Source organism: Thamnophis elegans, chromosome Z (genome assembly GCF_009769535.1).
Source record: "Thamnophis elegans isolate rThaEle1 chromosome Z, rThaEle1.pri, whole genome shotgun sequence".
NCBI lineage: Eukaryota > Metazoa > Chordata > Lepidosauria > Squamata > Colubridae > Thamnophis > Thamnophis elegans.
Window position 1 is genome coordinate 115,344,368 of NC_045558.1, and position 15,384 is coordinate 115,359,751.

Consider the following 15,384-nt stretch of genomic DNA (forward strand, 5'->3'; position numbering starts at 1 on the left):
TTGGAAGGGGCATCTTTGGGATGGTGTATGTCGATCGACCTCAGGTCCCAACCCAGACAAACGTCTTCACAGCTTCCACTCTCAGCAATGGAAGAACATCCCACTTGAAACCATGCCAAGAACATTTCACGACCTCATCGATTGAGCCAGTTTTAGGGGCAACAGTGTTCCAGACCAGCAAAGAAGACAATGGCTTGGCCTTGTCAATAAAGAACAAAGAATTTGTGAGGTTCATGGTCAAGGAATTCCTACAGGAGGCCACCAAGATTTGGATGGCTCCAATACCTCTTTGCACACCAAGGCAACTTGATGAAGAATGCTGGCACCCACCATCCTTTAGAAAGTGCCAGCCACAAGAGCCAGACCAGATTCGAGCACTTTTTGATACCAGCGTGCAATCCCAAGATCTCTCTCTGTATAAGGTGCCCTTCAAAAGTCCCAACCTTAGTCTTAGACTATTTAAAAAAAGATTCTATCCAAAATACAAAATACCAGCTGCAGTTATTCACTTAAGAACTGTGGCAAGAAAGGTGGTATAATGGGCTTAGTGACCAAAGTTACAATGGCATTGAAAAAAGTGACTGATGACCATTTTTCACTTAGCGACCATTTTCACACTTAGCAACCGTTGCAGCATCGTCATGGTCACGCGATCAAAATTTAATGTTTGGCAACAGATTCGTATTTATGATGGTTTCAGTGTCCTGGGGTCATTTTAATTGCCTTTTGTGACCTTTTAACAAAGTCAAATGGGGAACCAGATTCACTTATGTTACTAACTTATCAGCTACAGTTATTCACTTAAGAGCTGTGGCAAGAAAGGTGGTATAGTGACCAAAGTTACAATGGCATTGAAAAAAGTGACTGATGACCATTTTTCACACTTAGTAACCGTTTTCACACTTAACGACCGTTGCAGCATCCTCATGGTCACACGATCAAAATTTTGATGTTTAGCAACAGATTCGTATTTATGATGGTTTCAGTGTCCTGGGGTCATTTTAATTGCCTTTTGTGACCTTTTAACAAAGTCAAATGGGGAAACCAAATTCACTTATGTTACTAACTTAAGTAACTTAAGCTGCAGTTATTCACTTAAGAACTATGGCAAGAAAGGTGATATAATGGGTTTAGTGACCAAAGTTACAATGGCATTGAAAAAAAGTGACTGATGACCATTTTTCACACTTAGCGACCGTTGCAGCATCCTCATGGTCACGTGATCAAAATTTTGATGTTTGGCAACAGTTACAATTTATATTTGTAAATTGTAGTTATGTTAAAATAAAAAAATATTACAATACTATTTTTGCGTTGTATGAAAATTTTTGTTGCTCCGTATACATTTTTTAATCAAACCCCCCTGCATCCCCCCTCCCGGTCAAAGGTGTCCCTCTTTACCAATCTGAAAATCTGGTCACCTTAGTAAAGCCCTCTCATTTAAATTGAGGAGTCTGAACAACTTTAGCAGAATTACGTGGCCATTAATACAAATATAGTCACAAATCCTATTAAAACCAGCCTAAACATTTACCTTCATCCTCTCCAAAATGGTATGCCTTGATTTACTGATATGTTGTTGATAGAAGTATTCTCTGTGCGGTTCCTCCATTTCTATTCTTACTGTAACCTTTGGAAAGTCCTGCTTCTTAGCAACCAACAATATTAAATACCATATTATATATTCCATATATAGGAGCAGCACAGTGGCCTAGAAGTGAAGACATTCACCTTCTACTCAGAAGGTTAAGAGTTCAATTCTAGGCAGCAACAGATGTTTCTCTATTAGGACGCAAAAAGAAAATATTTGCTGCGAACTCCATATAGGAGTCAGGAAAGGCATCCGACTAGTAAACGCTCAGCTGCACTCCAAAATAAGAGATTAAAAGGTCATAAAAAGAATACATATATTTGTGAATATATGTATGTATCATGCCGGTTCTAACCTCTTCTATAGAAGAGGTTTCACAAATCTACAGTACCGTTTAGAACCAGTTTCAGCTCCCTCCCCCCGCTTGTCCGCACATCATCAAGATGAAGAGCGAGAGGAGGAATTCTGGGAGTTGAAGTCCACAAGTCTTAAAGCTGTCAAATTTGAACACCCCTGGGGTTTTTTTCTAAAGAGTTAGGGGTGCAACTTGTAACTTGACAGCTTTAAGACTTGCGTGCCTCAAATACCAGAGTTTCTGAGCCAAATTTTGGTTGGTAAGCGCCAAGCTACTCCCACTCGGTCACATGGCCAGCAAGCCACTCTCACAAAGCAGGTCACACCTACAGAAGAGGTTCTAAAAAATTTTGAAACCCACCACTGGTGTGTATACTGTACACACACATACACACACATGCACACACACACAGAATTATAAAACACTGCAAGGGAAAGGGACCACTTGGACCATCTAATGTAATGTTTCTCAACCTTGGTAACTTTAAGATATGTAGGTTTCAACTCTCAAAATTCCTTCCAGAATTCTGGGAGTTGAAGTCAACTCATCTTAAAATTACTGAAGTTCAGAAAATTTTATCTAACCAATTGTTTGCTATGTGCAGGAAGAACAATTCCTTGTTCTTCATTGAAAGTGAGTTATGCAGCTTTTTCTTAAAAGTTTCCCAAGATGAAAGTTCAACAGTTTCTCCAAATAATGTAGATCAGGATTATCATACACCTATTGTCACAACCCTGTATTCCTTTATCCAATATATAGATATTATTATATTTAAAATACTTGTCCTACTAATAATTCCTAACAAATAATAATAAGTAACACACTGAGTGTCAAAGACCATTAGTCCCTGCCCTTAATGTTCTAACATGCCAATACAATTAAGAACCTTTATTAGGACTTATCTAGTGGCGATATGGGCGGCAAAATGTGCGCATTTTTCCGCTCTTATTGCATCCGCAGAATCTCGCCCAGCCGCCCTATTTAAGATAGCGCCCTCCCTCCTGAAAGGGAGGGATGCGGACGAACCCTTACAGGGTAGAGCTGAGGAATTTGTTCAGTTTCTGTCGGATAAAATCGCTCGGATCCGGACAGACCTGGACTTCAATTGAACGGTACCAGCCGAAGCACCGGGGGAAGATCCTGATCAGATTTTATGGAGCGAGTTTCAACTTGTTGCTCCTGAGGAAGTGGACAAGGCCATGGGAGCGGTGAGTGCCTCCACCTGTTTACTGGACCCGTGTCCCTCCTGGCTGGTCTTGGCCAGCAGGGAGGTGACACATGGCTGGCTCCAGAGGATTGTTAACACCTCTCTTCTGGAGGGATCCTTCCTGCATCCCTAAAGGTGGTGAGACCCCTCCTTAAGAAACCTTCCCTGGATCCAGCCATTTTGAACAACTATCACCAGTCTCCAACCTCCCCTTCGTGGGGAAGGTTGTTGAGAAGGTGGTGGCCTTTCAACTCCGATGGACCTTGGAGGAAACAGATTATCTGGATCCCTTTCAGTCGGGTTTCAGGCCTGGTTACGGCACCGAAACTGCTTTGGTCACACTGATCGATGATCTCTGGCGGGCCAGGGATAGAGGACATTCCTCTATCCTAGTGCTTCTTGACCTCTCAGCAGCCTTCGATACCATCGACCATGGTATCCTTCTGCAACGGTTATGCGAGGTGGGAGTGGGAGGCACCGTCTTAAAGTGGTTCTCCTCTTACCTCTCGGACAGGTCGCAGTCGATGTTGGTTGGGGGACAGAGGTCAACTCCTAGGCCCCTCAATTATGGGGTGCCGCAGGGGTCGGTCCTGTCCCCCCTCCTATTTAACATCTACATGAAGCCGCTGGATGAGATCATATGCTAGCACGGGATTAAATATCATCAATATGCGGACGATACTCAATTGTATCTGTCCGCCCCGTGCCAACTCAGCGAAGCAGTTGAAGTGATGTGCCAGTGCCTGGAGGCTGTCAGGGTCTGGATGGGAGCGAACAAGCTTGCATCAATCCAGACAAGACCGAGTAGCTATTGATGTTGCCTCCCAAAGATGGTCCAGACATTCCACCTCTCAGCCTGGGGGTGTGTGAAGTTATACAACCCTCGGAGAGGGCCCGCAATTTGGGGGTCCTCCTGGATCCACAGCTGACGTTAGAACACCACTTGTCAGCTGTGACCAGGGGGGCCTTTACCCAGGTTTGCCTGGTGCACCAGTTGCAGCCCTATCTGGACCGGGAGGCACTTCGAATAGTCACTCACACCCTCATCACCTCAAGACTGGATTACTGTAACGCACTCTACATGGGGCTGCCCCTGAAGAGTGTTCGAAGACTGCAGTTGGTCCAGAATGCAGCAGCGCGAGCGATAATGGGTGTACCTAGATACACCCATGTTACACCTATCCTCTGCGAGCTGCACTGGCTCCCCATTGGTCTCCGGACCCGCTTCAAGGTGCTAGTCATTACTTTTAAAGCCCTACATGGTATTGGACCTGGCTACCTGAGAGACCGCCTCCTGTCATTCACCTCCCAACAACCAATGAGATCGCAAAGGTTGGGCCTCCTCCGGGTGCCGTCGACCGGACAATGCCGGCTGGCGGCCCCCCGAGGGAGGGCCTTCTCTGTAGCTGCACCGGCCTTATGGAACGAGCTACCCACAGAGATCCGGACCCTTACCACTCTCCTGGCCTTCCGTAAAGCGACGAAGACCTGGCTGTTCCGGTCGGCCTGAGGCTGTTGATTAAAGTCCAGCCCCACGTGATTGAATGGATGATATTTTATTTTAAATAACTGTATTTTTAATATTTTTTATCTTTTTACTTTTGTTGTAAGCCGCCCAGAGTCCCTAGGGAGTGGGAGGCGTACAAATCTTATTAAAGTTGCAAAGTTAAAGTATTATTCTGAGATATCCCAAAGGTGTTTTTTTTTTCAGAAGGCAACTGGACATTCTTGTTTTTTTCTTCTGAAGGCATTTCACTTCTTAGCCAAGAAGCTTCTTCAGCTCTGACAGGGTAGTTGGGAATGGAAGGATTTATATTCTTTGCAGACATCTGGTAATCTGCATCCCTTTAAAGGGTCTTTGAAGCATTTGGAGGTTTATCTGTGTCCTCAGGATGTTCAAAAGGAAAAAAAAAACCAGTTGCCTCCTGAAAAAGCACCTTTGTTGACTTGGATGACTGACTTTTATTCTGACATATGTTTTCCAGAATTCATCTTCCTAATAGGAAGGTGGACATACATTGGTCTTAACTGCCACAGCATACTCTGCAAGGCTCAGGATATTTACTAAAATATCAATTATCAGTCATCAGATTTTAAGGATTTCACTTCAGTGGTACAGTAAATAACAAAAAGAATGAAAATAAACTCTTCTTTGATGCCATATTCTGGATCAATTAAAAATAGAAGGGAGAAAAATACATGTGCATATAGAGGGGAGATCAGCTATGCAATTAACTTTGTGTGATAGAGGTGTCTTCATGCTGAACATTTTATACCCTATGATTATCATTAAGTGTTGTACCTTAAGTTTCTTGATGAATGTATTTTCTTCTTTTATGTATATGAGAGCATATACACCAAAGACAAATTTCTTGTATGTCCAATCACATTTGGCCATTGAATAATTCTATTCCTATCGGACAAACAACTTGAAAGAAAATTTGAAACTTTGTTATTATATATATTGATAGCAGCGAGGATCTTATATGTATAAAAATGGACGCACCAATTCCCACAATGGAAGAGTAGATAATAAAGGTGACAGAGTTGGCAAAGAAGGCAAAATTGAATGTTTAAATTAAAGAAAAGAACTAATCTAGTTTTGTTTCTAGTTGGAAACCTCTTCTGGACTTTTTGCTCAAAACTAAAAAATAAATAAAATGTTGATTTTAGGTTTTGGTGATTAGAATTATTTTGTAATTATAGAAATACTTGAACTGCTGTGAAATGTAAAGCATTTTACATTTTTAAATCTGCACTGAAGAAAGTCATAAGTCATTAATTTATTTTCTCTCTTCGAACTTTTTTCTCTCCTCTTCTTATTTTCCTAACTTTTATTTCTTCTATATTTTTATCTTATAATGATAAAACATTATTATTATTTTTTTACAGAACTCTATACACAAATCATGTTGATACTTATCTCTAAGTATTGGAGCTGTGCTGGGAAGCCCAGAAGGGGGCATGCTAGAACAAAAATAAAAGTCCTCAGCTTTAAAGGTTAATCTGCACCAGTCTCTATGTTGCTTTCAGATAGGTCAAAAAAACAAGAATGATCTCTGCATATCCTTCATTGAAATAGGTTAATTGTTTCCAGCAGCTATTCCCTTAGTGCTTTCAAAAGCAGCCTGGAACCTAGGGCTTAACAGGGTGAAACTTACCTTGCTGGTCCCTTCCCCTGCCAAATTCTGCCAATTTCAGCTCTCAAATTTCTGGCGTGGGCTGTCCTTCAAGGTGTAAATCAGATTAAAGTCTCCGTTAGTGTAGAACTATTTTCTCAGAGAAACCAATCAGATATTTGAGGGAAGTCTGTAAGCTCCTAACTATTACTTCTGAACAATGTCTATGCGGTGGATGAGTTGGCACGGCTTACCAAACCAACCAATTACAGGTAGTCCTGGTCTGACCACAAATGAGTCCAAAATTTCTGTCGCTAAGTGAGACATTTGTTAAGTGAGTTTTGCCCCATTTTGCAACCTTTCTTACCACAGTTGTTACTGTATTGTTAAGGTGGTCAAAGGGTTGTTAAGTGAACCTTTGCTTGACAGTCGCAAAAGGGGATCACATGACCCCAGCACACTGCAGCCGTCGTCAATATGAGTCAGTTGACAAGTGTCTGAATTTTGATCACATGACCATGGGGATGCTGTAATGGCTGTAAATGTGAAAAACGGTCATAAGTCACCTTTTTTCAGTGATGATGTAACTTTGGATGGTCACTAAATGAAATGCCATAAGTCGAGGACTACTTATATCCAAGTATTGTGCTTTACCAGCTGATTTTTCAGTCTGTTTAGTGCGATACTAAAACCTAGGTTGATTAACCCAGGGAGAGGCAATTGGTGTTCCCAAAGGCCTGTTTTGTGTCCCCTACCTCCTAGTCCCTCAGCCACCATTATTAGAAATCAGTGGCATAACTACTCACCATTCTGAGAAAGGAAATGTACTAAAGCTGAATAACATGTACAATATTTTTCAGCGTATAAGACACATCTTTCCCCAACCCCCTAAAAGAGCATGGAAATGTTGGTGCGTCTTATACACTGAATACAGCCATTTTTGGCCTCCCGAAGCCCCGCCCCCACATCCCATTTTTGCGAAAAATGGGCGGAAAATGTGCCATTTTCCGCAAAAAAAGAAGCATTTTTGCCTTCCCCCCAGCTCCCAGAAGCACTCTGCAAGCTTCAGCAGGGCTGGGGGAAAGGAAAAATGCCCCCGTTTTTGTGAAAAACATCCAATTTTCCACTCATTTTTCACAAAAATGGGGGCATTTTTCTTTTCCTCCAGGCCTGCTGAAGCCTGCAGAGTGTTCCTGTGGGCCGGAGAGGACAAAACCTTTTTTTTCTTACTTACCTCTTCAAAATCTTGGTGCGTCTTATACACTGGTGCCTCTTATATTCCGAAAAACACAGTAATTTAGACACTAAAGCACACTTGATAATATAAAAACCTCTAACCCTCCACCGAACCAAACATCTTTGCCCTCCTTTTGATATCGTAGCTTCATACTGTAGCTTTTGGGGTTCTATGCCCCTTAACCCACATCCACAACTACAAAAGTTTGCCTGCTCCTGGAGTAAACTAATAGTAAATGATTGTGGATAGACATGTGCATGTTACATAGAATATGTGACATCTGCAACAAAATTCTGGAACACTGGTGCAGTTTTTCCAAGTCCCTGCTAGCTAGCCAATCAGCTGTGTTTAGTTCAAGATACCACCTATTTCACTTCCCTCAATCTGGGGTTTTTGGGCTGGAATTCATCCTCAGTAAACTCCCACTCTGCCTAGCCAGTGCTTAATGTTCACGAAAGGTTGATCAAAGTTGAAATCGAGCATAACTAGGATATATGATTTTCGTTGTTTTTTATTGTTTTATTGGCATTTTTTTTACTATTTTTATATTAACATTTTTTAAAAATAAAAATTACATTTTATTGTTGTAAGCCTCTCAGAATAGCCCCACAGAGAGATGGGTCACAAAGAAAGAAAGAAAGAAAGAAAGAAAGAAAGAAAGAAAGAAAGAAAGAAAGAAGAAAGAATGAAAGAAAGAAAGAAAGAAAGAAAGAAAGAAGGAGGGAGGGAGGGAGGATGCTTATTTCATCGTCTCTTGCACTTCCTCTTTATCCAGGTTCTTACACACACACACACACACACACACACACACACACACCACTTAGGCTGGTTTCTCACATTGCTCTAAGCCATAATATGGTTTGTTCATAGCATGTTGTGAGTGAATACGGCCATTTAAGGTACCTAGTCCACAAGAGTTTTTACCATGACAGCATTGTTGTTCTTTAAGGTATCACAAAATCCTTTTGTTAAAAAAAAAATCAGGGGCAGAGTAATAAAACTACTTTTCTGCTGGTTACCACTTTTTAGAAGGACATTTTTTGTTTCTATCTTCCAAATATATGGAGGAGGAGGAGGAGGAGGAGTGCCAATCCTATTGTTCTCTGGTGCCACATGAACAACAGCGCTATTTGCACAGAACTCACACTGTTTTCTTTGTGTGAAAAAGGAGAGAAGGGAGTGACAGCTTTATTCCACTGCAATTGTAGCCCTGGCAAGCCCTCCTTCTCAGAAGGGATAGACTGAGGCTCTCACTGAGGCACTCCTCCTCAGAAGAGGGGGGCCCCGCTACTCTCTCACCACGCACTCAGAAACGCAATAGAAGAAGCCATTGGGGTGAGGAGGCCGCTCGCCTGTCAGGATTGCTGACCAAACACAAAGCTGCACTGAGGTTCTCCGAAAGGATTCCAGCCAAGGAACAAGCAGTGCCTGGATGCAGATTCCATTCCGAGATAACGTGCTTCAGTGGAAAAATAAGTCTAGATCAAACATTCGTGAACACATACAACGGTCTCTCCGGAAGAGTAAATCTCAGCTGAATGACTCAAGGAACTTATTGGGGCGTAAAGAAGGCAAACTACTACTGAATTTCCATATTGTACTAGCCATTGTTTACTAAAGAGCAGTTGGCTGCTTTGCTTAACATATGGTACTATAGCATGTTAAGCTCTGGTACACAAGTCACAATAGCTAAATTCACACAGTCCATGTTATAATACACACACACACAGAGGGAGAGAGAGAGGGAGGGAGGGAGAGATCGTATTGCATAATGTCTTGAAGTATGAAGATTTTACATATCTGTAACATATATCTTATACAGGTACATTTACACTTAGCAACATGTTCAAACTTAAGATGGAACCTTGAAAGATACTTATGACCCAGTTCCAACATCATCCCCCACTTCCAGTGGTAGGATGCTGCCGGTTTAACAACTGGTACAGTTATCACATGTTTCATGCATGCACACAGTTACTTCTTGGGGAGTAACTCTCAATCAGTTGAGAGGATATAGGTAAGTAAAGCACAAGAGGTGGCCGGAGGGCCCACCTGATCATCAGAGTGAACCAGTTCACTCTCAGCTGATTGTCAGAGCTACTAGTTCACCCGAACCGATCCAAACCAGCTGAATCCCACCCCTGCCCCCCACCCCGAGCCATTACATGTTGTTCAGGCATAAACACTCATATCGACAAGTGAAGAGTTCAATTAGCTATGTTACTGCTCATGCCTATAATACAGGAATGTTCTCGGACTGGTGGCTTGCACCTGGGCCAGACTATATAAGGTTCAATATAATTCAAAGGCAAGGTCAGACCTTGCCCTCTTGTGCCTACATGGAGATTCTAGAACAATTCCCCACTTGAGGCCCTTGACTTGCCCTGTCTTTCTCTGCCACATAACTGCAAATTGGGTGTTCAGCGGCTGGCTCACATTTACAGCTGTTATTGGTGGTCATATTACCACAATATACACTATATTGCCAAAAGTATTCGCTCACCCATCCACCATAATCAGAATTAGTTGTGAGCGAATACTTTTGGCAATATAGTGTATGATGGTTTTGCCAGAAACCAGCATGTACGTCCAGTTTTTAGCAAAAACTAGTATGTGCATCCAAATTGTGGCAAAAAAACAAAAACAATCCAAAATGAGCAACGGGATTTTTTTGACAATCATCAGAAAAAAGTTATAAAATAAGGTCTGGTCATGTAGAGACCCACTTTACAACTGTCATCACTTACAACTGTAATTGCCAGGCCCAGTTAGGATTGTAATTTGAGGACTACCTGTATATCACTTTCTCTGACAGTCTAAGGCAAGGATGGACTGTACATATGATTCTTCTAAATGCAATACAGTAGATTCCTTCCTGCCTGTATATATCTAACGTACCATGGTACATGTTGTGGCCTGCAGATTCGGACAGTGAGGAGGTTGGGGAGGAACATGGGCCAGTCCTGGAGTCTGGGGAAGGCTCTGATGAAGGCTCTGTGTTGGTGGCAGAGGTGGGCCAGAGCGGTATCATCTGCCTTCTGAGTCAGACATCAGTGAGGCAGATGAACAGCTGGAGCCTGTTCCCAGTGTGTGCATGCACTGAGTTGCCAGACAAAGGGAACAGTTAAAGAACAGGGGTCGGCTTGGGAGTAAGACCACAGGTGGACAATGGGACCTCCCAGAGGAAATAAAAGAGGAGCGAAAGGGGAGAGGAGTTTGCAGGAGATAATTAGTTCACTTAATTGGCTTGTGACTCTCTGAGACTTCTTGCCAAGTTTTGCAGATATCGGCATGTCAGCTCTCCAAGCCAGATAAGGTCTGTGACTATAAATCGTCCCTTGAAAGACTTTGCTGGATGTGAATGAGCAGAATTCACAGTAAATTAATAAAAAGAGGTTTTGTTGGAACAAGGAGTTTGCTTCATGTTTTTGGGAAGCCTCGGTCAGAACAGTCCATGAATTCATTTTCCAATGCAAGTAGTCATCGCTTAACAACTGTCCTGTTTAGGAACCATCAAGGTTACAACAGCCGGAAAAGTAACTTTATGACTAGTTCTCACACTCAAGGCCATCAAGGTGCCTCCATGGTCACATGGCCAAGATTCAGGTGCTTCACAAGTGGCAGGTGTTTGTGACCATTACAGCATTCCACAGCCATATAACTGAGATTTGGGCACTTCACAACTAACAGGTGTTTAGCACCATTGCAAAATCGTATGGTCATGTAATCACCAATCACACATTTCCCAGCAAGCTGAGTCAATGGAGAGCCGTACAGTAAAATTCACAGTCATATAATATCTCACTTAACAACCATGGATGATTGCTTAATGACTGCAGCAGAAGTGATATTGTAAGTTTGCCTAGCAATGGAATCGAAGATCCCAATGGTAGGGAGGACTATCTTTGCATGGCTTGAACCCCATTGAATAAGATTGGGCTATGTACGTCTTTTGAGTCCCACTATAGGACTTTTTAAATGAATTTTGCAAGCACAACCTATCCTTTTCATGCAAAAAACCCGGAACCTCTTGCATCAGTATCCAGCCTATGGAATTGCTAGGGCACACTGATTCGTGCTTTGGTCCAGGAGTTTGCCTTGATGCCTCATTATTGGAATCCTTACTATCCAGAGCGCATCTCATTAAACTTCACTCAGCTAATACTGATGCCAGAGCTATATGCTGGGTTTCGAAGACACAGCTATCTGATAGTCATGCCTATTGCAAGAACTAAAAAGGTGTTAAGAAATATTCTAGCAACTATCAACATGCAGACCTGATCTATAATAGAAATAAAGTTGAGATCTTATGTGCTTTTGGTTTGTTCTGTTTTTGCCCATAGCAGATAGACTGGGGTTCTCCCTGGCGCAGAAGGAGAACCAGAGGCCACCTGAACCTTATTCTTCTAGGGGACTCAACTACTATTGGGATTACTAGTTCTAACAAAGTAGCCTCCATATCCCCCCACAACAGGAATGACTCTGAACAAACATTAATTATTACCGGTCAGCCACCTTGTCTCAATCCTATAACTTAACCACAAGAGTCCAGGGTCAGTCGTTAGACATTGCAAAATAAACTACAGAAAATGCTGAAGGCCAACTGATGTTTGGGTAGCTTCTCCTTTTACACATGTTTTTGCAATTGGCTGGGTTTGCACAACACATTTATAGCTAAGTTGTAAAGTATCATTGAGAGGCTTTACAACTTAGGAAGCCCAAACCAGGCTCTTTACATGAAGGGAAACCCTGATTATTGCAGATCACTGGCACCCCTCTACATTCCTTCAATACAGCTCAGTTAACTGTGACAATGGCCTGAATTCCTTCTCCCAAAGGACCACACACAAAGACTGTTTTACAGCATTTCTTCTACAGTTACGAGATGAGCAGTCATCCATGTTAGAGCTCCCATTTGGTCTTGGTTTTTCCTTTTTCCCGTAGCCAACAATGCCACAGTGCCTTGCCATCTTCCCATCATACGCCTCAATTACACCAAGTTGTAATTTTGCACAATTTACATAGTATATAAGCGATGCTTGAGCAGGGTCCACAGTATTGTCTGGGATGCTACACATCCTCTTCGCAGCCTGTTTTCCTTCGGGGAGGTGGCTTCCTGGTATCCGAAGCAGAACATCGAGATTCAGTCATAGTTTTGTTCCATATAGAATCAGTCTTCTGAACTCTCAAGTTTCCTCTTTCCCCTAGTTAGTGAACAACAACAACAACAGTTTGTATCCAATAGAACAAAAAGGAAATTATAAAAAATCAAGAGGAACAAAAGATCAGCTGCTCATTGAAAAATGGTACTAAAAAATGCAAAATGAAGAAAAAACAAATTTAAATATGGCATTTGACTCATTACCCCACAGTTGGATTAACACCTGTCTGGAAAACTTTGGAATCAACAAAAATCTCTGTACATTTTTAAAGCAAATATACAAAAATGGAAAACAATTCTAAAAGCAAATGGGGAGAACATTGGTGAAGTCAAGATCAGACGAGGAATCTTCCAGGGGGACTCACTTTCACCACTACTGTTCAACATTGCATTAATTCCACTGACAATAATCCTATGAAACACAAAACTGGGATACCAAATCTCAAGCCAACAGGGCAAAATAAACCATCTACTGTACATGGATGACTTTAAAATGTATGCATAAAGCCCCACTGAACTTAAATCAATACTCAATACAGTTCAACTGTTCAGCAGTGACATTAAAATGAACTTTGGACTTTAAAAATGTGCTATATTATCCAGGCAGTGAGGAAAGATAGAAAAAAATAGAAGGAATAAAATTGAGAAATGGAAGCATAGTGAAAGCATTAGCAAAGGATGATGGTTACAAATACCTAGGCATATTGAAAGCAGATAACATCTTGAATAGAAAAGTCAAAGAGTCAACAGAAAAGGAATACATCAGGAGGGTCTGCAAAATATTAAAATCAAAGCTGAATGCTGAAAACATAATTAAATCCATTAATACATGGGTAGTTCCACTGATACACTACTCAGCTGGAATCATCAACTGGACTTTCTCTGAACTGGAAAACGTGAACCGGAAAACGTGTAAACTTTTGAATATGTACCACACTTTACATACATGAAGTGACATCGACAGGTTGCACCTGCCAAAAAAAATAGGGAGCAGGGGGCTATTGCAAATCCATCAAATTGTAGAAGAAGAAAAATGAAGTTTGAATGATTATGTGAACCAAAGTACAGAAAAATTGCTGCAGGCTGTGAAAATAGAGAACAGTATAAAAACAATAGAAACAAAAGCAGAATATAAGGAAAAATAGCTGGATGACAGATTAAATAGATGGAAAACCAAAGCTTTGCATGGACAGCACTTGAAAAACATTGAAGGAAAATGTGTTGACAACTTGACATGGACATGGTTTAAGATGGAAACCATCAAGAAAGAAATGGAAGGTTTAATACTGGCTGCTCACGAACAAGCACTACAAACTAAAGCCATGAAAGCAAAGATACAATAATCCACTGACAATCCAAACTGCCAACTTTGCAACAACAAAGTCAAAACTGTTTCACATTTAATATGTGAATACAGCAAAATTGTACAAACTGAGTATAAAGCTAGACACAACCAAGTTGCTAAATTAATACACTGGTCATTATGTAAAAAATACGACTTACTTGAATCCAAAAAGTCAATGGAGCACAAAGTGGAAAAAGTTACCGAAAATGAGAAGGTAAAGATCTTGTGGGACTTTCAAATACAGACGGATCATCATTTGGAACACAACACGCCAGATATCATGGTTGTAGAGGCTGAAGTGTAGAGTTTATTGATATCGCTGTACCAGGAGATGCCAGAGTCGAAGAAAAAAAAATAGAAATAAATCATGAAATATTGCGACCTGGCCATTGAAACTACACAGCTATGGATGAAACATGTAACAGTGATACTCATTGTCATCAGGGCACTTGGTACCATGTCCAAGAATTTTACAAAATACATAAAGAAATTGCAGCTTTCTGCAATAACACCAGCGGAACTGCAAAAAACTGTGTTACTAAGAACATCATATATTTTAAGAAGATATTTGGTTGATACCTAGGATGCTGGCAACAACCTGTATCAACCAACAGCACCAGTCAATTGTATTTGTGACCCATCTTATATACCGTATTTTTCAGAGTATAAGGTGCACCTTTTTGCCTCAGAAAAGAGGCTGAAAATCTGAGTGCATCTTATACACCGAATATAGCATTTTTTGCCTCCCGAAGCCCTGCCCCTTCACCAAAATGGCCGTGCATGGTCTTATGGATGCTTTTAGAGAGCTCCTGGGAGCTGGGGAGAGCAGAAAAATGGCCCGTTCCCCCCCCCCCCAGTCCCCAGCATCACTCTATAAGCTTCCTAAAAGCTATGCATGAAATTTTTCTGACAGTTAATGGACCCGTTTTCATGAAAAATGGGCCATTTTTTGCTCATTTTTGCCCCCCTTAGATTTTTACAACCCCCAGTATGCCCAAATATGGGAGGAAGATCACTACTTCCATTCTCTGTCCTTCGGCTTGTCACAAGAGACCATCCAGACAGAAACCCAATATTTTTACTGTTGCCTTTTTGTTACAAATACAAATACAATATATATAGATTAGATTTTACAACCCCCGGTATGCCCAAATATGGGAGGAAGATCACTACTTCCATTCTCTGTCCTTCGGCTCGTCACAAGAGACCATCCAGACAGAAACCCAATATTTTTTACTGTTGCCTTTTTGTTACATTTGTTATATTTGTGCTGATAAATAAATAAAGGCCTCAATTACATGTTAAATGTTAAATGTTACTCAGCTTTTTCCATATTTTCTCAACCTTCCGATGACTCTGAGAACAATCA